At 37.8% G+C, this 23922-nt stretch overlaps 1 long non-coding RNA gene across 6 annotated transcripts; it reads left to right on the top strand.

The window, feature by feature from the left end:
- The first annotated feature begins 526 nt into the window (after positions 1–526).
- LOC140840445 (uncharacterized) lies at positions 527–4051 on the top strand. 6 transcript variants are annotated; one of them, XR_012119982.1, is made up of 4 exons: positions 527–649; positions 732–799; positions 962–3417; positions 3507–4050. It is a non-coding gene; the product is annotated as an uncharacterized lncRNA (long non-coding RNA). The 6 variants fall into 6 exon arrangements; XR_012119981.1 differs by having other exon boundaries at positions 732–789; XR_012119979.1 differs by lacking the exon at positions 527–649 and having other exon boundaries at positions 681–799; positions 962–1088; positions 1241–3417; positions 3507–4048.
- Positions 4052–23922: the final 19871 nt, after the last annotated feature.

The raw sequence follows: 23922 nt of genomic DNA on the forward strand, positions 1-23922 counted from the left end.
CGGCACTCCGTGCAGTCTAACCACTTCCTTACACTACAAGAAAAATTGTTTTTTGCGGCACGACATTAACGGCGTGCATTAAAAGCACGCCGTTAATATAATTTTTAAAGGCGTGCTTTTAAATGCACGCCGTTAATGTGATTGCACCTTACAACAACCACGACGTGCAGAACAAAAACGCTGTAAATATCATTATCAACGATGTACCGAAAAGCACGCCGTTAAAATATTTTGTTTCGACGGCGTGCATTAAGTACGCTGTTAAAAATCATATTTACGGCATACAATGCATGCTGTGAATATTGGTAATAAAATTAATACTTAACAATTGAGAAGGCGCCAAATCTACGTATAATCGCGCCTCTCTTCTTTTCCCGATCAAAACCCTCTCCTATCTTTTTCTCTTTTTCCCATCGTTCATCGCCAAATCCTCAATCACTTCTTCGTAATTTTTCATCGCTCCTCTACCTAGCTTCAATCATCGTCGACTCCTTCTACCACCGTCGTCTCACCGTCCGCCTACGGCCAGCCTCTTCGGATTCTGTTTACACGAACCATCCAAACTCCGTCGCTGCTCCATCTGCTATCCCATCAGGCGCCGCCAAAGCTGCAACCGCGAGCCACTCGCCGCGACCTTGTGTTTACCCTGGTTTCGTCTTTCCAAGCTCTTTGCTTGTTTATTTGTTTTCACAATTAATCAGATCGATTTCGCTAATCTCGATTTCTGTCAGGTTCTTTAGCCGTTTCCCAGAAAATCTGTTTCCTCTTGAATCCTTGTGGGTTTTGCTGGTATGGCACAGTAGGTGGCCAAGATTGAAGTTTTAATGGGGAAAATAGCAGTCTTGATTCATTTGCTCTGTTTTTGTCACATATAACTATACTCTCCAAATTTATTAAACTTGATAGACGATCCTAGTATACTATATTGGTAATGGAATTGTTTTTGCTATTATTGGTGCAGTTTACTTGCAACCATTGATCTGATCCTCTAAGGTGTCCAGAATCTTGTTGTCCCCATAAAGAGCAACACCACAATCTATTTGTGGGGTCAATTTGGTTAATTGGTTCTGAAAACCTTTTGTCATTAGGTTCGTGATTGTTGTGCATGTATTTGCTTTGCTTACTCTTGGGATTGATTTACTTATCTTTATTATTGGGTAGTTGGAATGGAGAATGTATGGAAGGCTATAATTTACTGATTTTATAACCTAAATGATTGATTAAGTTTTTAATTTATTAGACCATTTGTGTGTTTCTACTGCCACCACTTCACTCCCGGCGAGTCCTTGAGCTCATTTCTCTTCTTTTGCAGCCTACGTCGCTGGATAATAGGTACGTTTTGCAGCCTACGTCGCTGGATAACAGGCTATACTACCTTGTTTATATGATTTTATTTTCCTACAGCATTGTAGAAGAGTGATTAATTATTGCCTAGATTCATTGATCTAGGTGTCACATGAATGCAACCAGTACGGTGCATCCATGCAGTAGGTTACAGCAACATGGATTCTCATACCTATTGATAGTAGAGATTACAAAGACATAGGAAACCAACTAACTAAAGTATTCAATTCTTCAGTTGCAATCACAAGAGACATGTATGAGGCATTGATAATTATTTTATAGCATCGTGGAACTTACTTTGCCCCTAATAAGAAGTAATGGAACTTACTTTGTCCCTAATAAGAAGTAATGTTCCAATCCTAACAAGCACGTCTTGTATCCTCAGTCCCTCTTTGGGTACACCATCTGCAATCAAGAGAATGCAATAATTAAATAGGTTCTGCACCAAGAGAGTTTTAAAGATAATCATTGAAGTTACAGAAAATATTAGTACAATTAATTACCTGAAAATGTAAGCTAGTCTGTTATCTCTTCGGCTATGTGTGATAAGAAAAGCCTCCCATAACTGTATAGAAAGTAACTGAATTCAGAACATGTACTGTGAAACATATGAAGAGCCCAAAATATGTTTGACACCAAACAAAAAATATTAGCCCACCAACTTTGATAATAAAAATGTAAATTGTACAGAACTATCATTTTATCATATCTTTAAGGGTTATCAGCATTCGCACTCGCATTCGCATTTGCCTATCCTATTAGGCAACCAATCTGAGAAAGCTTCAAGAACTCCATCTGTACTCAAGTATTTTTGTTTAGGGACCTATGATTTTGTCTTGATCATTTTTTTGTTTTATTGTTGGGAAGAAAAATGGTATAAGTTTCACTAGTCTTACTTAGTTTACTTTGTATCTTTGGTGTACTTGTAGTGTGTGTGTTTTGTGTGTGAAGGAAAGAGAAAAGACACCCAAAATTGTGTATTTTTTGTGGATCCATGTATTTGGATCAAGCTTCATTTAATTGTGAATCCATGTATTTGGCTACTGTGAGTAAGCTTCAAGAACTCCATCTGTACTCAAGAATCCATGTATCATAAATCAGAGTTTTATGTGTGTTCCAGACAAGGGCAGTGGTATGGTTTAGATCCTGATGGCATTTGATGTATCGCAACAATATGGAAAGGCCTTTTATTATTGTCTCAGTCCATTTCAATTATCTTCTTTTATGTTATTCTATCAATTGGAATCTGATTTTGTTTGTTGGTTCTTTAATTTGATAATCACATTCTTTTACAAATGGAATCCATAACATGGCAGGACAGTGTATCAATTCCTACTTTATAGTTTTCTAGTAGAAGACTATTAGTCCAATTATCAACTTTTTAGAGAATAAGTTCTTTCTCCTTTTGCCTTTCCAGAACTATGTGGTATGAGAAATTATATTTGTATCTTTTGTCCCATCATATAAAGGTCTCCAAGCATACTTCAGTGACAACACTTGTGCTTATATATTTTTATTTAAATTTATCCGTGTTTATCTGTTTACCAGCTGTTGTCTGTCGGATTGAACTGTCATTTGAAAATCTTGTTTTAGTTTGTACATATCTTTCGGATTTGAAGTTGGATGGTGTTCAGAACCGGATGTCTGGATGTGGTCTGGTTTTGGGCGAATATTGAAACATGTTTATGATCTCAAGATTCTCAACTATCATGTGGTTATTAATTGACCATTCACACAAGCAACGGGCTATACTTTTGTGTACAGGTTATCAATTTGGTGTTTGGTCATTAACATATAAATGGTTGTGTTTCTTTGATTTTTCAACTATTTATTTATAAAATTTTGTGCTTTTGTTGCATTACTTTATCGGATTTTCTCTTTGTTCAATATTAGGATCTCTCCAACTCATTTTTGTATATTGATGGCTTGTTTGAGATATTTTTTTTTATCTCATAGGTAGGTAGTGGTGGCAGTATTGGGATTGAGAATAATATTGGTAGCGGCTGTGATATCAATCGTCTCAAAAAAAGTGGCAATGCTGATAATGTGAACCAACATCAAGTTGCATCTCAGGTAATTATCTTAAATGTTTGTGTTATCTAAACCACATTTGTTATAAAATAGATATGGCATAATTAATACTTTGTATTGTTTATATGCAGTCAAATTTAAAGAATGTGTGTCATGGAGATATCTCTGAAAATACTAAATGTAAGTTGCTTCATTGGTGTGGTGATGGAGTTGTTGCTGAAGGTCGAATTACATCCACGGATCCAACTGTAAAAGTGCATCACGTTCCTCTTGGTGGATCTTGTTGGAAGGTTTGGGTTGATAGAGTTCTTGTGGAGCAGGTAGACTTAATTCGACCGAATTCTGAAATGATTTTTCTGGATGATGCAGTTGGAAGCACAGTAGCATGGCCTTCTAAATTTATCGTTTTGTGTGACTGATACACATCTTATATTGATTCTAGGGTTAGAGACACTATTGCATTAAACCATCATATTACTCAGTATTTTGTTTACTTTAGCAAGTTTTTTGTCTTATTGGATAAAGGAGAATTGACATTAATTACCTAGTTTTTATGTTATCTTATTATTTTGTTTTAATTCCGGTGATTGGTTGGATGTTGTGTGATAAATCTTTTGAGTTTTGATATTATTGTTTAAAATTTGGTTCATAATAATATAAATAACGTTAATGTGCTGCACGTTGCTGATAAACCAAATCGACGACGTACAATAATATATTAATTAGCTTGCATTGCGCCTTATCAATGGCATATTGCGCATGCCATGGTTGGTTTTAACCGCAGCGTGCAATACCCGCTGCCAATAAATCATCAACAGCATATTGCGCACGCCTTGGATACTTTAAACCGCAGCGTGCAATGCACACTGCCAATTGGTGAACATATCAACAGCATGTTTTGCGCACGCCATGGATACGTTTAACCACGGCGTGTCTTGCACGCTGTCCATAGGTCAATATATCAACATCATGTCTTGCACCACGTTGAAACTTTTAACCACAGCGTGCAACGCACGCTGCCGAAAGATAACTATCAATAGCACACTCTGCACGCCGTTGTTAGAGTAAACCGCAGCGTAAACTGCACGCTGCCAATAGTTTCAAACTTAAGACGGCTTTCAACTTTACAGCGTGCGTCGCAGCGTGCCATGCACGCCGCAGATATCTTTCTGCGGCGCATATTGCACGCCGCGGAAACCCACTTTTCTTGTAGTGTTAACATAGATATCGGCCATCTGATCATATCTATATGCCATCTTGTATGGAATAAAACATGCGGATTTGGTCAATCGATCAATCACGACCCAAATCGCATCATAACCTCGGGAGGATCTCGGTAATTGTGTCACAAAATCCATGGAAATGTGATCCCATTTCCATTCAGGAATAGACAAACTCTGTAACAATCCTCTTGGTTTCTTCCTCTCAGCTTTCACCTGTTGGCAATTGAGACATTTTGATACAAATGTAGCAATGTCCGCTTTCATTTGTTTCCACCAATACTGTGTCTTTAAATCATTATACATTTTCCTGCCACCAGGATGAATGCTAAATCGACTGTTGTGCGCTTCTGTCAGTATCTGCTGTCTCAAATTCGAAACATTCGGCACCACAAGACGATTATTCACATACAAAATATCATTTTGAACCTGATATTCCGATCGATGTCCAGCTGACCATAGCAATTGACTTCTGTATATTCTGATCACCTTTCTTAGCCGCTTTAATCCTCACAATCAGCTCCGGTTCCGCTTGAATAGTATATAATCTCATTGGTCTCTTATCTGTCTCAAATACTAGTCCAGACAAACAGCAGTCCTCAATCAAATTCGAGACTCCCATAGTCGATAAGGATAGAGAACATACCTTTCGACTTAGTGCATCTGCTGCTGCATTAGATTTCCCCGGATAGTATTTGATTTCACAATCAAAATCTTTCAATAAATCCAGCCATCTCCGCTGTCTCGTATTCAATTCTGACTGTGAAAAGAGATATTTCAAAATTTTATGATCAGAATAAATCTCGAACTTCTCACCATACAGATAGTGTCGCCATATTTTCAACGCAAAGACTATGGCTGCCAATTCAAGATCATGAATTGGATATCGAGATTCATGGGGTTTCAGTTGTCTTGAGGCATAAGCGATCACATGCCCTCGCTGCATCAAAACACAACCCAATCCTCGGTGACATGCATCACAATAAACAACAAAATCACCAGTACCTGACGGGATAGTCAACACCGGTGCACTGGTTAATCTCTTTTTCAATTCGAGGAAACTGGTCTCACATTCCTCAGACCAAACAAATGGAGCATTTTTCTGAGTCAACTGCGTAATCGGTTTGGCAATGCTCGAGAAATATTTAATAAATCGGCGATAATATCCTGCCAAACCCATAAAACTGCAAATCTCTGGTACAGATGTTGGTCTTGGCCAAGAAATCACTGCCTCAACCTTGCTGGGATCAACAGATATCCCCTCTCCTGATATAATATGTCCCAGAAATATCACCTGTTTCAACCAGAACTCGCATTTCGACAGTTTAGCATACAGTTTCTACGCCCTCAAAATTCTCAACACCGTCCTCAGATGATTAGCATGCTCAATCATATTCTTTGAATAAATCAATATATCATCAATGAATATGATAACAAAATAATCCAAATATTTCTGAAAGACGCGGTTCATCAATCCCATAAATACCGCCGGTGCATTCGTCAAACCAAATGGCATGACAATAAATTCATAGTGTCCATACCTGGTTCTGAATGCAGTCTTAGAGATATCAGAATCCCTGACTCTCAGTTGATGATATCCAGATCTCAAATCGATCTTGGAATACACCGAAGAACCCTGCAACTGATCAAATAAATCATCAATACGAGGCAATGGATATTTATTCTTTACTGTTGCCTTGTTCAGTTGCCGGTAGTCGATACAAAGTTTCATCGACCCATCCTTCTTTCTCACGAACAGTACTGGAGCACCCCAAGGAGATACACTCGGTCTGATATATCCCTTGGCCAGTAAATCCTCCAACTGTTCTTTCAACTCTTTTAACTCGATCGGTGCCATCCGGTAAGGAGCCCTCGAGATCGGAACTGTTCCTGGCATCAACTCAATGCTGAAGTCTATTTCTCGAATCGGAGGCAATCCAGGAATCTCATCTGGAAAGACATCAGCAAACTCACACACCACTGGCAAATCCGCCAATGATGGGCTCGATTTCAGTAAATCAACTGAATATACCAGGAATCCATCCGCTCCCTTCTGCAATAATCGAGTCATATTCATTGCAGATATCAAAGGAATTCTAGCAAGAGAACCCTTACCATAAAATTTCCACTCCTCAGCCATTTCAGGTCTGAATCGAACAATCTTGTGGAAACAATCGACTGTAGCCCTTTACTTGGTTAACGTATTGATACCGATAATACAATCAAAATCAGATATTCCAAGCACAATACAGTCCAACTCAATCTTATGCCCATCATACTGCAGTGTACAAGATTTCACAGACTTTATTGATATCAAACATGTCCCTAACGGAGAAGAGACAGACATTACTGCAGACAACGACTCAATAGGTAACGCATGACTCAATGCAAACCTCTCAGAAATAAATGTATGTGATGCACCAGTATCAATCAATACGTACGCAGGATAACCAGAAATAAAACAGTTACCTGCTACAACGTCATCAGGTGCATCCTGTGCCTGCTCCTCGGTCAGAGCAAACACCCGGGCCTGCTGTCTCGGAGGTTGGCTCACTGTCTGGCTTCCTCCTGGCCTCTGCTGTGACTGGGTAGACGATGCTGTCTGAAAAGAATGAACAGCAGATGGTCGTCTACCTGCCTGAGTTGCTGATCCAGATGACTCAGCTGCCTGGAATCCCTGAGCACCTCTTTGGGGACACACTCGAGCAAAGTGTCCCTATTACTTGCAAATACGGCAGCTGCCAAACACTCCTCGGCACTGCTCAGTGGGATGCTTCCCTCCACAAGTATTTCAAATAGGTCCGATATAGCTCTGGCTCTGTCGAGGACTCCCAGAACTAGAAGAACTGCTCCCTGACTTCTTGAACTGCTTTCCTCTCGTCTTCAAGAAGTCCTTATTCCCGCCACTACTACTGCCACCTTCAAATCGAGGAGGTGGTTGCTGTAATCCCGGTGCTGGAAGCATAAACGAAGCTCCTCTCTGTCTCATCAGACCGGCTTCGGCTCCTTTGGCTCTATTCAAAGCATCGGTAAAGTTGTTCGGTCTTCCCGTGTTTACCAACGTAAATATTTCCGGATTCAGGCCATTAATGAACTGATCCGCCACAGCCTCGTCATGATCCGCCACATGTGGAGCAAAGCGCAACAGGGAAGAGAACTTGGCCACGTATTCCTCAATATTAAGCTGGCCCTGTCTCAGGTTGGCGAATTCGGCTCCCTTATCTTTCCTATATGACACTGGAAAGAACTTCTGATAGAATTCAGTTCTAAATACACTCCAGGTAATAATCGTACATCGGTGTTCCAATGCCCTATTTGTGTTGATCCACCAGTTCTTGGCAATGTCATGCAGTTGGTGTCCTATCAGTTTCACCCTCTTCTCATCAGTATATTCCAACGAATCAAACATCATTTCAATATCATCTAGCCAACTTTCACAATCCACTGAATTTTCATTTCCTTTCAAAGTGGGTGGATGGAATGATTGGAATCTTTTTAACAGTGTCTCCATTGGAGTGGCTGTAACGTCCATGGGAGGGTTCGATGTACTACCCTGTTCCGGTACTCTTCTCGGAGGCATATCTGAAACTCAAAAGAATTAGTAATCCCAAAAAAAATCCGGTTTCAATCCTCTTCCGATCATCTTACTGCTGATCCAGAATTAGCTCCAATTCATATTCAATAACACATTTTTTCAAATCAAATCAGATAAACAGATAAACATGTATTATAAAGAAGTAAATCATGCTAGCAATCAAAAGCAGGAAAGAAAACACAGTCTACCCCGCTCACTAGCTCCTATCTCAATCTCAAGGATCTATCGCTCTGATACCACCTGTTGTGGGGACCCGGACGCTAATCATAATCATAATCGTCATTGGGACTAATTAATCAGTTATAAAACAGGGTCTAAATTTTTTTTTTTTTTAAAAATGCGGAACGTAGTGAAATCAAACTAATATACATATCAGTATAAAATACAATACAAGTCCTGTACTGCATACACTCAAAGTAAACTAAGGCTCAACATCTAAATATCAAATGTCAAAACCCTATTATACATCATAATCCAAGTCCGGAGCCTCCACTCTAATCACGATCTCTCCTCATCTCCTGGACCCTGAACCTGTCCCACCTGTTGTCATGTACACATACAGACAAGACAACAGCCGGATAACTCCGGTGAGAATAAATCCCAGTATAAATCAAAGAACATGCAGTCATATGTTCAATACAAAGCATGAAACAGATAACAGTAATACATATCAAAATCAGAAATGTAAACAATATCAATCTGTCGACAATACTCGTGACTCCACGATGCAGACTAGACTCAATCCTAGCCTAGGGATCCCGGTGTCCAGATGTGGCATTCCTATATCGACAAACAGTAATAGAAAAGACTCCAGTTCTATCCAAGTCGATATAACCAAACATCCAGTGTCCAGACGCATCCGTCATAGACTATGGTCTACCACCATATCTTGTGACATCGTGCAATGTACCCGTGGTTACCTGCCACTATCAGGTACTTCTGTCACAAGATTACTCGTCTAATGCATGCTCCTATAACTCCATAGAACAAGCATTTAAATCAAATCATTAAGTACAATGATAAAAAAATAATAAGTATGTGATTTAGGGAAACTCTAGTACATCCTACTTGAGTCGATGTCCCAATACACATTGACTTATACCTTTCGTTGCAGTTTCGGTCTGGAATCCAAACTTTGTCAATCCCTCAATCTGACAATGGCAATACAAATAATCTCATATCAATATACCATTCGGATTACTAACAATCTGATTAATCTGGATTTAATTCAAAATCAACGGCATAACGGTACAATCTCAGTATCCCCGTCAATACCAAATCAACAGACATCAATTACCAATCATAACTCATATCCATTACAATCTGTAATTCAATCACAATTCAAATCTGTCCGGTATAAATCAATATACCCTAAAAATTCATAACAATTTCATAATCAGTCTGTTTCTCAATCTGACTTCGATTCTACGATGTCTAATATGTCAAGAACATCATATATGAATTCCATTCAATTCTGACAACGTCATAATTTCAAAGCATGCCCAAATGTAGCAAAACTTACGTCAAGTTGTAGCCCACGTCGATAGGAACTCGGTACCGAAGTCGGATTCAAAATCAGACGGACGAATTTCTCCCAAAAGGCGTAAGGATTTTCGGAGAATTCTCGATTCCCTTTCTTCGATTATTTCCTTCCTTCCTTATCAAATTTCTGAAGGATTTCGTATATATATATATATATCCTATTGCATGTTAGAAGCACGTGGCACATTTTCAAACAATTCAGGCGGCGCTCGGGCGGTCGAGAATTACCGCTCGGGCGCGAGGTGTTCTGCCTCCGATTAATCTTTGGCGCTCGGGCGGTCGAAAACTACCGCCCGGGCGCCACATCTTCTGTCCAAGACATGTTTCTATGGAACTTTGGCGCTCGGGCGGTCATTTCTTACCACTCGGGCGCCACTAGTTCTGTCCAAAAATTGCATCCTTCAAATGAAATCTTATTTCGTGTCACGATTAATCCTTTCATAATCATATCAAATTATATATCAATAATTATAGATTACTAGGATGAAATTTCCAGGCATTACAGTATATATATGTTTAATTTTTTTATTATTTAAAGTTTCACGTATTAGAATTTTAAGTTGAATTTTGCGTTCGATTGAGGAATGAAGACCGAGGATATTCAGAAAATAATTTTTACGGAATGATTAATTTTAATTAATTAATATGGAGTGTTTTTTATGGAATGATTAATTTTCACCAAACATTTCAGCAAAAACATTCTCTCGTTTCTTCAGCAGCCACCATCAATATTCCTCAAAGCTTTCCAATAAAATCATATCCCGCTTTTCCGGTGCCTCCCAGACGTGATATTCTTCAAAGTTTTCGAGCACAATACATCAAGGCTCGCTTGTACTTTCATTTTTCTCATCATTTACGCCCTAGTATGCTGAAATATATGTATATGTATGTGTGTCCTTCGACCTCACTTGTGGTTGCGTTTTTGTGTTAGGTTGACATGAAACTTGCATCTTCTTGTCATGAACTCACGTTTTTACGAAATTGTGCGAAGGGCTGCCAAGGGTTGTACACGTCAATTAAGAGGGGGACACAAGGCTGGAGTCTCAAGTTTGTGGGTTTTAGGAGAGGGCCGATTGATATCTTAAAACTTCGGGTGAAATTTCCGTGTCACCAAACCCATCACCCTATGTTATTTCGAATTATGTTACTTATAAGTTAGTTTTCTGAAAATATGTTCAACATATGATTTGTAGCAATATGTGTTATCTTCGATTCGATAGCAAATTTTTAATATTCTGAATGAAACAAGGGAGATATTATTTTTACCGTAAGGCCATGCAAGCTGTAAAATTTCTGTGTCACAAAACCCGTCACCCTCGGTTATTTTGAATTCTGAAACTTATAGGTTGGTGTTCTGGAAATTTGTTCAACAAATGATTTGTAAAATTTGTGTTATCTTCGATTCAATATCAAATTCGTAATTTTCTAATAAGAAACGAGGGAGATATGAGTTTTACTGTAAAGCCGCACAAGCTGTGAAATTTTTGTGTCACAAAACCCGTCATTCTCGGTTATTTTGAATTATGAGACTTATAGGTTGGTTTTCTGGAAATGTGTTCAACATTTGATTTGTAGCACTCTGTGTTATCTTCGATTCAATAGCAAATTTGTAATTTTCTGATAAGAAATGAGAGAGATATGATTTTATCGTAAAATCGTTCAAGCTGTGAAAATTGTGTGCATACATTGGATATTTCCAGAAACCTTTGGGCTTGTTTCGTGGTTCATAAGTGGTCTGAAATAAGGTGTTTAGAGGCTGGTCATGTAGGATAAATTCATGTTTAATTTGGGAAAAATTTGGTAAAGTTTCGGGTTGATTCGGGTTAAAACCGGGATCCTAGTCCAAGTTTTAAAACAAATCGGTTAAGTTTTGAAACGGGCTCGAGTTTATGTCTAAGAAATAATTTTAAAATGTTTTGGAATGATTTCAGGAGTTTGGTAAGCTTCGGATCGAAATTTTAGAGGTTCAGGGTAAAATGATCATTTTGGTTTTCCAAGGGCAAAATGGTCATTTTGCACCGAGTCGAGGTTTTGTCCTGGCCGCGCCCTGAGCACATTTTATCATGTTTTAAATGTTTACACATCACGTTTATGATTTTTATGAAATTATGATAAATATGGTGCATGATTGTTTTTAAGGAAAAAGTTATGTATATGCATGTTTTTATTAAGTGGTGAATATGATTATGTTTTTCAAGGATGTGAATTGGTTGAGACTGACGATGTATATGTATACGATGACATGAGATATGATAAGCTGAGGCCAAGGCTCAGTGGACGGGTAATGTTGTCTCTGATGTCCCCGTCGTCCGGTACCGTGGTTATACATAGATGGATCCATAGAATATAGCTGATACAATAGAGCTGATACGAAAGTCACAAATAATGAACTGAATTCAATTGAAAGAAAATGTATACGTATATGATGACATAAGATGACATGTTTTGACACGTTATGATTTTATACGACACGTTTATCTTCATGCTTTTAAGTTTACAAAATATATGTTGAGTATGATATTTTTCACTGTTGTGTGTCATGTATATGTACTTCTTATTTTTGGTATAGGTGTGTTGAGTCTTTAGCCTCACTAGACGTGTGTGATGCAGGTGAGCTTGATAGTGAGGGGAGTGGAGGTGTCGAACTCTGAGTAGGCAGACCTAGTGCGGTGACACGACCCGAGGACCATATTTTTTCCACGTTATGATTTATGAAATTTGAGATGATATGAACAATTTTATACGTTGATGATTTTAAAATTTTTATTCTTTATGTTTACATATAATTTTGGATGAGTTTTGTTATTTTAAACGGCACTATTTTTACTGTCAAATATTTAAGATCATTTTTAAATATTATATTTTTCTGTAGAGCTCGTGCATTCGAAACATTTAAATGTTATATCGAAAATGGGAGCTTTAAAAAAAATATTTCCGCATTTTTAAGTAATTAAAAAATTACTCTCACCAAGTGGCCAACCAGACCCCACCATGGGTTGGCCTGCCTAAGCCCGCGACTCATGAGGGTTGTCCCATGTAGGCTCGCATTTAAATGGGTTGCTAAAACTTCAACCAAACCCACTTAAATTGTTCGGCATTTAGACCAACCTGAATAGCCCAACTCATATTGATGGATCTATCTAGAACATCTACTGTCTAAGTGCCACATTGAGCTTCAGACATCATCACAGTCTTTATTTCCTACATACACAAATTTTATTAACTAATACCCAATATATTTGGGTCCAAACTAGACTGTTCCATTTGGAACCCAATTTTGTACCACCTTAATGGTTTTTTATTTCAAGTATCCATTGGGGTGTGTGCAATAGAAGATCTGAAATTATCTCCAGCAAAGTGTATTTTATCATGTTGTTCTCATATGTAATTCTTGTTTTCTAGTCAATATCTCTTCTGAACAAGTCTACATTATGAAATCAGTAATGTCCGACCTTCATTGAGGGATGCTCTATTAAGACTGATCTTTTAACATACCGTACTTTTATTTAAAATTTGCGGAAAATAAAATTTTTTCTAAAATAAGAAATTCTCATTCCAAATGCCAATTAATTAAAATGCTTGAACAAATATTTGAAATGGTAAACAACTTACAACAAGTACTTGTTTAAAACAACAAAAGTAATTCGTTTAAATCAGATAATGAGTTCATCATGCATAAAAAATTCTTGAAACTTAAGCGGTCCTCAGGTTAGTGCTCCGCCTAGTCTGAGCCATCTCAATGGTCTCCGCCTCCCGTCTCCTCAAACTTTCCTCACCTGTATTGATCAAATATAGTGAGTCTAAAGACTCAGCATGTATAATCTGAGAATAACGAATAAAAAATACGTTATAAAACCCACATACATTAAAAGTAATGCATACATAACTTAACTTTGAACATACTTGCATAACATAAATATGCCATCATTTCATAAACATTTGCATAAACGTACTTGCATCATACATAATTAAACATGCATCATCATCATTTTGCGTAGCGATATGTTTCAAAGCAAGTGATCCATAACATAATGCGCCTGATCAGACTAAACCACAGTTCTGAGTTAGCAGAGATGTCCACTACCGCATACATAAGATCCCCGGTCATACTTTACAGGTGGATTGATCTCTGGTCATACTTTACCTCTTTCCAATCCTGATCAAAACCCGATCATACTTTACCGGGTGGAGAGGTCCCTGGACACGTTCTCCGGCTTCCAAACCCGTTCATAATTGGTCACAAGACAATTAGCATACATCAAAAACATAAAATATTTTCTTTTGCATGTCGAACATACTTACATAACGTTGAGAAATTCGTTGGATCTTGCTGGGGCTACTGCTATACATGTTAACACGTAATTCAAGCAACTCAAATTTCATAACTTAATCGTGCCAATCTAACTCACCACCGAAGTAAATAAATAAATTTTAAATTTATAGACCACTTGGGACTTTACCATGTTAAACATCACACTAAACCATGACAACGAACCCCAAACCAAATCCTGATGTGCAGTATGAACATTTCCCAAGCAATGGAAAAACCCGAACCCCGTTTAAACCGTGACTCAAAGATTCCGATTCAAGACTCATAATAACTAGTCCATCCTTCATCAAGCTTAGACATAACAACGTATTAGTACCCAAAGGAAACAATAGCACCTAAACTCGAAGCCCGAAGATACCAGAACCAGTGCATAGGCGTTGAGGAGCAGCACTGCAGCGCCTGTCCAGTGCCTAGGCGCTGCCCTGCAGTGCAGCGGTGCTGCACAATGCGAAGCTGCAGCACTCCTAGCGTAACATTGCAGCTCTAACCCTGTGCGAAATCAACCCAAAAATGACACCTTCTACCCATGCACCTCCCTATGCCTTCTAATGCAACCAAACCCGTACCGACTCGAAACGAAACACCGAAGGACGATTTCTCACAACACATGACACACCTAATGTAAGGCCCGAGAATTTGATTACCGTAATTTGAAATGATTTGAGTATAATTACTATAATCTGAGATGAATCTGGGATGATTTCCGGATTGATTGAAGTGATTATAGACGAAACGGAGTAGACCTGGAAAGCCGCAAGGAAATATTAAAAGAGGTGCAAGAAGGGTCCCCGCGCACATGCGCGGCGTCGATGCGCGCACCTGCGCGGAGTGTCCAGAAGCTTGCGCGCACATGCGCGGCGTCAATGCGCGCACCTGTGCGGAGTGTCCAGAAACTTGCGTGCACATGCGCGGCTGGAGGCGCGCACTTGCGCGAGAAGAGAAAAGCGGAAGGTGCCGGGCCGAGAGTTCGGCGCATATGCGCAACGCTTGGGCGCGCATATGCGCCAAACATGCAAAACGAAAGGGTGCCACTTGGTTGGCATGAACGAGATATATATATATATATACATATGTATCTGAATTGCATTCATTTCTCAGAATTAAGGGAATAGTAAGAAGGGCTCCGAGGAAGCTTCACGTGAGAATTGAAATCTACGAGTGATCCGCCCGTCTGATTTTGAATCCGACTTCAGTACTGTGTTCCTATCAAGGTAGGCTATAACTGGACGTAATTTTTGCTACGTTCTTACATGTTTTGAAATTATGTTGTTGTCAGAATTGAATAGGAGGCATATATAATGTTCTTGACATAGTAGACATCGTATAATTGAAGTCAGATTAAAGAACGGACTGGTTATGTAATTGTTATGATTTTTGGAATCGATTTGACTGAGAATTCATATCGGATATGTATTGTTAGTGAGATTATGACTGGTATCGATATTGATTAGAAATTCTGGTATTATATCTGTGATGTTCGGACTGACGGAGTTATCGAGACTTTATTGCTATAACGTCGAAACATCAGTTAATTGATATTGATCAGATTCAGTAGTGATTTCGATTATATCGTGATATTGTCGATATGGAGTAGATTGTATCTTGATTTGATATCGATCAGCGTATATTTTGATTTGAATATTGATCAGAACAGGTATTGAATTGAGTTGTATATTGATATTATATCTGTTCGGTATTGTTATTACCAGATTGGGAATGGACCGAGATAGAGTCAGGACTTCTTCTTCTTCTTCTGAGCGAGAAGATAAAGGTATAAATTAATGTTGAGTTGGGATTGCACAACTCGAGTGAGGTTTGACTCGAGTTTCCCTAAATCACATACTTTACTTATTGCATTGATATGTGCATTGAGTTTATTGATGTACTTGTTCTCTTGAATTATAGAACACATGTATGAGATGAATAATCTTGTGACAGAAGTGCCTGATAGTGGTGGAATCGCCACGGGCACATTGCACGATGTCTCAAGATAGGATATTAGCGATAGTGCTACAGTCCATGACGGTTATGTCAGGACACCGGATGTTTGGTTATATCGAGTAAATAGAATTGGAATTTCTTCTATTACGGAATTCGATATAGGAACACCATATTTGATTATATCGTAATTCGATATAGGAACACCATAATTGGTTATATCGTAATTCGATATAGGAACACCATATTTGGTTATATCGAGTAAATAGGATCAAGGTCCTTCTATTACGGAATTCGATATAGGAACACCACATCTGGAAATCGGGATCCCTAGGCTAGGATTGAGTCTAGTCTAAAACGTAGAGTCACGAGCTTGAGTGACAGTTATATTGATTTGTATTGGTGGATGTTAATTTATGTTCCTGAAGATGGTTCATGTCCCTTTATGTTCCTGATATTGGTACATGCTTAGAATAGAATTTATTCTTGATATTGATTTATGTTCCTGATTAGGGTACATGTTTAGAATATGATTTATTCTTGTTATTGATTCATATCATGATTTTGATATATGATATGATTTTCTGTTATATGTTTTTATATTGTTTATATGATTGCATGTATACATTATTTATACTGGGATATTTATCCGGAGTTATCCGGCTGTTGTCTTGTCTGTATGTGTGCATGGCAACAGGTGGGCTAGGATCAGGGTCAAGAAGAGAACGAGGCTGGACTAGATAGCATGGAGATCCGGGCTTTGAAGCAACATAGGATTCAGCACTGGCTTGTAGTTGAATCTAGTCGGATTATTGTAGATCATACAATAATTGTATGATATGTTTAATATGTAATTTGAATTTAATTACATTACGTTTCCGCTTTGCATTTTAAAAGGAAAAAAAATTAGACCCTGTTTATACTAATTGATTAATTAGTCATAATTATGATTTAGAACATGATTAACGTCCGGGTCCCTACAACAGGTGGTATCAGAGCTGTAGGTCCTTGAACTATAGGTTCCTTAGCACTGAGATAGAGAAGAGTGAGCGGGGTAGAATGAGTTTTCTTTCCTTGCATGTGATTGCTAGCATGTGATTGATTATAATGTAAAATTACATTGTGTATGCTAGCATGATATTATATTTTACTACCTGGATTTATATGTAGCATAGGATTAAATATAATGTTGAAATTACATTGTATATGCTAAGATTTCAGTATATTTTTACTGTATATTAAGCTACATGTTACCTGAATATCTGAGTTGATTTGGTAATACGTATTATTTGGAACGGGATCAGAACCAATTCTTGATCAGAGGTAAGCTGATCAGGATTGGGATTGAGACGGATTTGTCTCCTGTTACTACTAACATCTGTGATTATCAGATATTCCTCCTAGAAGGATTCCAGAAAGGGGTAGTACTTCGTCTGATCAGATAGATGTATCAGAAACTCATATGGAAATAAAGTTGAGAGAGTTTCAGTTACTGCAACCGCCGATTTTGAGTGGTATCGAGACGTCTGAAGTTTGTGAAAACTGGTTTGATGACATAGAAATACTGTTCGATTTACTTGATTGTACAGATGAACAGAGAGTTAAACTGGTGCCCAATCAGTTACAAGAGGCTGCCAGGAGTTGGTGGATTACAACCAAAGGAATATTAGAACTACGTGGTACTGTGATCACATGGGAAGTCTTTAAAGCTGAATTTTATTGAAGATTCTTCTCAGGATCGTACCGAGAGGACAAGAAAGTAGAATTTGAGAATTTGAGCCAAGGTCAACTGAATATTGAAGGGTATGTTGATAAATTCTCTACTCTACTGCGTTTTGCTCCTCATGTAGCTGGGAATGATGAAGCTGTAACGGCTCAGTTCATCAGAGGATTGAACTCGGAGATAGTTGCATTGATGAATATGCAGCGGCCTTACCATTTTGCTGATTCCTTGAGTAGAGCAAAGAGAGCGGAGGCGAGTCTGATTAGACAATTAACAAGGGTGTGTGCGATACAACCCCAAACACAGCAATCCCCTCTCCGATTTGACCGCGACAGCACGAGTGGAAAGCAAGATTTGCTGAAAGCTCGAAAGAAGCCATTCAAGAAGTTAGCAAGTGAACTGAGCGGTTCATCTAGCTCTAGTGGTTCCAGCCCGAGCTATACTGGAACCTATTGCAGAGTTTGTGGCGGGAGACACCTCACGGAGCAATGCCAGGGAGTGACTGGTAGGTGCAATATCTGTAAACAGCAAGGACATTTTGCTAGAGCTTTTCCACAGAGACGTCCCCGAAGATTTCAGGGAGCAGGATCATCTGGTGGTAGGGATCGAGGAACAGAACCAGGACACCCTTGATGATACAGTGACAAGTACTGATCTTTTATGATTGTATTGCATATGTATTGATATATACGAATTCATTCTTGACGTTTATCTTTGACTGAGTTGCATTGATATATGTTGTACCTGTTGGGTCTGTGTTACTGTAGTATTGACCTTTATACCTTTTGGGGAAAAGAATTGATATCAGTGAATTCTGTGACATATTATATACTACAGTAAACTGAGAATGAAAACGAGTTAAATTGTGTTGTACTTGTGTTGCCTGATTCGGATTACGTTATTGATATTGATATATCGAACAAGTACAGAGCTATTTTAGATTCTTTCCAGGAGATGGTAAGATTCGAACCTGAAATGGCCAAGGAATGAATGATATACGGTAAGGATTCTCGATTTTGAATTCCTTGATATCTGTATTGTTATGATTCGATGATTATCGAAGAAAATGGAGTAATTCCTTATGTATTCAGTTGATGACTGAAGCTGAGTCTATCATGAATAGATTTACTAGTAGCAGGAAGTTTTCTATAGTCTTTCAGATGAGATTTCAGGTTTGTCCTGTATCAGGGAGAGGGATTTCAGTCTTGATTTGATACCAGGTATTGGTTTCATTTTATAATTTATTATAGACTGATACTAATTGAATTGAGAGGATTGAGATATCAGTTGAAAGATTTACTGCTTGAAGAGTTAGAGTTACATCTGATTATATGTTTCTCGGTAAAATACTTCAGTTCTGTGTATGGAATTGATAAATCCTGTGTTTGGAAATATTCTGATGACTTTATGCTCGTTTTATCTATGATATTTTGATATATTCGTAGAATATGATTGAATGAATGGAACAGTTGAAAATCGTACTGAATATTATGGGAACTGAGATTTTTATATACAGAATTGTTCGGATATGAATCGGGATTGTAACAGATTGTATTCAGAGTCTGTGATATCGGAAGATAGTATACGGATTGATTGTAGCACAGTGAGACCGTGATCAGTGGCTGAGAACGACATTGAATATGGCAGAATTTTCGAAATGTCCGAAATTGTGTTTTAAGCAGTTATTAAATCAGTATTACGTATTGATATTCTGAATCTGATCTGATATGATTATCATTCTGAGTTCGTGTTTGATATCGATTGTTATGAATCGTTGAGCTTATATACAGTTCAGTCTTGTCAGAACTTGAATTTGATAGTCAGAACCGAATACTAGGTAGGTATTTTTTTAATTAATTTATATTATTAACTGATTTGTTTGTGTCAGATATTCGAATTGGAAATGACAGGTATTGTCAGATGCACACAGTAGTAGAGTCAGTATTATTCTGGTAACTGGAAATATGTGATAATTCGAATAGACAGTTTTGATATAAACAGATGAAATCAGTTATGTCAGAATTTGTATTGAAATGTCTAAATCGTTGACAGATGAAGACAGAAAGATAGAAATTTTTAGATTAATGGTCTTGAGTATTGATTTTTAAATAGAAATGGGAGTACATTTCTATGGATTGTGTGATGACACTACTGCAATCTGGCCAAGATAGTGATTGTAATTGAACGATTGTTCAAATATGTACATGTTATATTATACAGGAAGAGATACAGACATGACCAGATGATGGGGATTTATGTCAGAAACGGAGGTTAGATTGTATTGAATGCCAAAGTTAATTATGTCAGACTGTGATTTTCGTTTGATTTTGTACTTTTGGCAGAATGTATATCATGAATTTTGATCTATGATTTACAGATTGAAGGATAGTCGGAGTGAACTATCCTAATACTGGAGGATATCCAGGAACTGTAGTGCTGGATTTTAGCACTAGTTGACATGATTGATTGTCATTTATAAATTTTCGTACAGCGAGAGCTATCAAATGAGTATTGAGATGTTGTACAGGGAGAACTGTCAATTTCCATGGGATGGAGATTTATATTTCGATGATACTTGAGACTGAATCTGATAGGATCAGAGATATGATATCGGAAATGCGATGGAATCAGAAACAAATGAAGACAACTCGAAATTCGACATGGAACAATCCAACGTCGGACGATGACTGTTGGTAATTAAGGTTGAAGAATGAATATATTCTTGACTAAGGTACATAGATTTGATAACAGCTGATGGTTTTGGTTTGTTATGAACGGTCGATTGGTATATACGGATATTGTATAGCCAATAGTGTGTGATTGATTCTATCACGAGTGATGTGATTGATATGAGCTTATTGCATATTCTGTATATCTCCTTCTGGTATCTGATTTGAAATATGATATGATTATCTGTATAACACGAATTGAATGTTTGTGATTTCGAGGACGAAATCATATCTTAGAGGGGGAGAAATGTAAGGCCCGAGAATTTGATTACCGTAATCTGAAATGATTTGAGTATAATTATTATAATCTGAGATTAATCTGGGATGATTTCCGGATTGATTGAAGTGATTGTAGACGGAACGGAGTAGACCTGGAAAGCCGCAAGGAAATATTAATAGAGGTGCAAGAAGGGTCCCCGCGCACATGCGCGGCGTCGATGCGCGCACCTGCGCGGAGTGTTCAGAAACTTGCGCGCACATGCGCGGCGTCCATGCGCGCACCTGCGCGGAGTGTCCAGAAACTTGCGCGCACATGCGCGGCTGGAGGCGTGCACATGCGCGAGAAGTGAAAAGCGGAAGGTGTCGGGCCGAGAGTTCGGCGCCTATGCACGACGCTTGGGCGCGCATATGCGCCAGACATGCAAAACGAAAGGGTGCCACTTGGTTGGCATGCACGAGATATATATATATATATATATATATATATATATATATATATACATATGTATCTGAATTGCATTCATTTCTCAGAATTAAGGGAATAGTAAGAAGGGCTCCGAGGAAGCTTCACGTGAGAATTGAAATCTACGAGTGATCCGCCCGTCTGATTTTGAATCCGACTTCAGTACTGTGTTCCTATCAACGTAGGCTATAACTGGACATAAGTTTTGCTACGTTCTGACATGTTTTGAAATTATGTTGTTGTCTGAATTGAATAGGAGTCATATATGATGTTCTTGACATAGTAGACATCGTATAACTGAAGTCAGTTTAAAGAACAGACTGGTTATGTAATTGTTATGATTTTTGGAATCGATTTGACTGAGAATTCATATCAGATATGTATTGTTATTGAGATTATGACTGGTATCGATATTAATTAGAAATTCTGGTATTATATCTGTGATGTTCGGACTGACGGAGTTATCGAGACTGTATTGCTATATCGTCGAAACATCAGTTAATAGATATTGATCAGATTCAGTAGTGATTTCGATTATATCGTGATATTGTGGATATGGAGTAGATTGTATCTTGATTTGATATCGATCAACGTATATTTTGATTTGAATATTGATCAGAACAGGTATTGAATTGAGTTGTATATTGATATTATATCTGTTCGGTATTGTTATTACCAGATTGGGAATGGACCGAGATAGAGTCGGGACTTCTTCTTCTTCTTCTGAGCGAGAAGATAAAGGTATAAATTAATGTTGAGTTGGGATTGCACAACTCGAGTGAGGTTTGACTCGAGTTTCCCTAAATCACATACTTTACTTATTGCATTGATATGTGCATTGAGTTGATTGATGTACTTGTTCTCTTGAATTATAGAACACAGGTATGAGATGAATAATCTTGTGACAGAAGTGCCTGATAGTGGTGAAATCGCCACGGGCACATTGCACGATGTCTCAAGATAGGATATTAGCGATAGTGCAACAGTCCATGACGGTTAGGTCAGGACACCAGATGTTTGGTTATATCGAGTAAATAGAATTGGAATTTCTTCTATTACGGAATTCGATATAGGAACACCATATTTGGTTATATCGTAATTCGATATAGGAACACCATAATTGGTTATATCGTAATTCGATATAGGAACACCATATTTGGTTATATCGAGTAAATAGGATCAAGGTTCCTTCTATTACGGAATTCGATATAGGAACACCACATCTGGAAATCGGGATCCCTAGGCTAGGATTGAGTCTAGTCTAAAACGTAGAGTCACTAGCTTGAGTGACAGTTATATTGATTTGTATTGATGGATGTTAATTTATGTTCCTGAAGATGGTTCATGTCCCTTTATGTTCCTGATATTGGTACATGCTTAGAATAGAATTTATTTTTGATATTGATTAATGTTCCTGATTAGGGTACATGTTTAGAATATGATTTATTCTTGTTATTGATTCATCTCATGATTTTGATATATGATATGATTTTCTGTTATATGCTTTTATATTGTTTATATGATTGCATGTATACATGATTTATACTGGGATATTTATATCTCACCGGAGTTATCCGGCTGTTGTCTTGTCTGTATGTGTGCATGGCAACAGGTGGGCTAGGATCAGGGTCAAGAAGAGAATGAGGCTGGACTATATAGCGTGGAGATCCGGGCTTTGAAGCAACATAGGATTCAGCACTGGCTTGTAGTTGAATCTAGTCGGATTATTGTAGATCATACAATAATTGTATGATATGTTTAATATGTAATTTGAATTTAATTACATTACGTTTCCGCTTTGCATTTTAAAAGAAAAAAAATTTAGACCATGTTTATACTAATTAATCAATTAGTCATAATTATGATTTAGAAAATGATTGACGTCCGGGTCCCCAGACCTAAATGCAGCAATGACCACTCGGAAATTTCCAACGAAGCCTGCAACCAAATAACTCAAGAAACATGAAGAACATATTTTTAAAATGTCTTAGTTTGAGCAGTCACACGAAAATGATCATAACAACTCATTTCTTGTCCAAAAATTACGAATTTGCTGTCAAATCGAAGATATCAAAGAGTAATACATTTTATATGTTGAAAGGTTTTCTAGAAAGTCGACTGAAAATTCACAGTACTCGAAATGACAACAGAATCAGTTTTGAGATCTAAAATTTTGATCCAAAGTCGTTTCGAACATTTTGCTCAAACTTTTTGCACAACGTACATAGATTTTTCATACAATACGCATCAAATACTTACTACGACAAGATCAATGCAAAAATAGAAGAATATTCATTCCTTTGCGTCTAAACGATCGAAGATAACGAATACCGATGCGGTGGATCACGGGGGATGACCGGGAGACGATTGCTGCACATTTTCTTGCTCGAAAAAGGAACACAATTCTCCAGAAATTTCAAGGGAGAGGGGTGGCTGCTGCTGAGAATATAGAGCCCTAGCCTTTTCTCTCAAAATGAAATGAAATACAAGAGAATTGTGTGTGTGAGTGTGTGTGTAGCCGCTTAGTGTGCGTGTAGGTGTGTGTAACGTGTGTGTGCGTGGTTAATTAGGGGAAATATTGCTTAATAAATTAATTAACATGCTAATTAAAATACTAACCCAATACTAACTTTATTAAATCTCCTAATTAAAAAATGAAATATACATGTGATAATCTTTAAAAATTAAAATCTTAAAATCACCTAATAAATTAAACTAGGCTTTAAAATGCTTAAAATTTCATAAATATTTTAAAATACCAAATTTCTTGACTTGAAATAAAATACCA

This window comes from Primulina eburnea, chromosome 9, assembly GCF_022965805.1.
Source record: "Primulina eburnea isolate SZY01 chromosome 9, ASM2296580v1, whole genome shotgun sequence".
In the NCBI taxonomy this organism is placed as follows: Eukaryota; Viridiplantae; Streptophyta; class Magnoliopsida; order Lamiales; family Gesneriaceae; genus Primulina; species Primulina eburnea.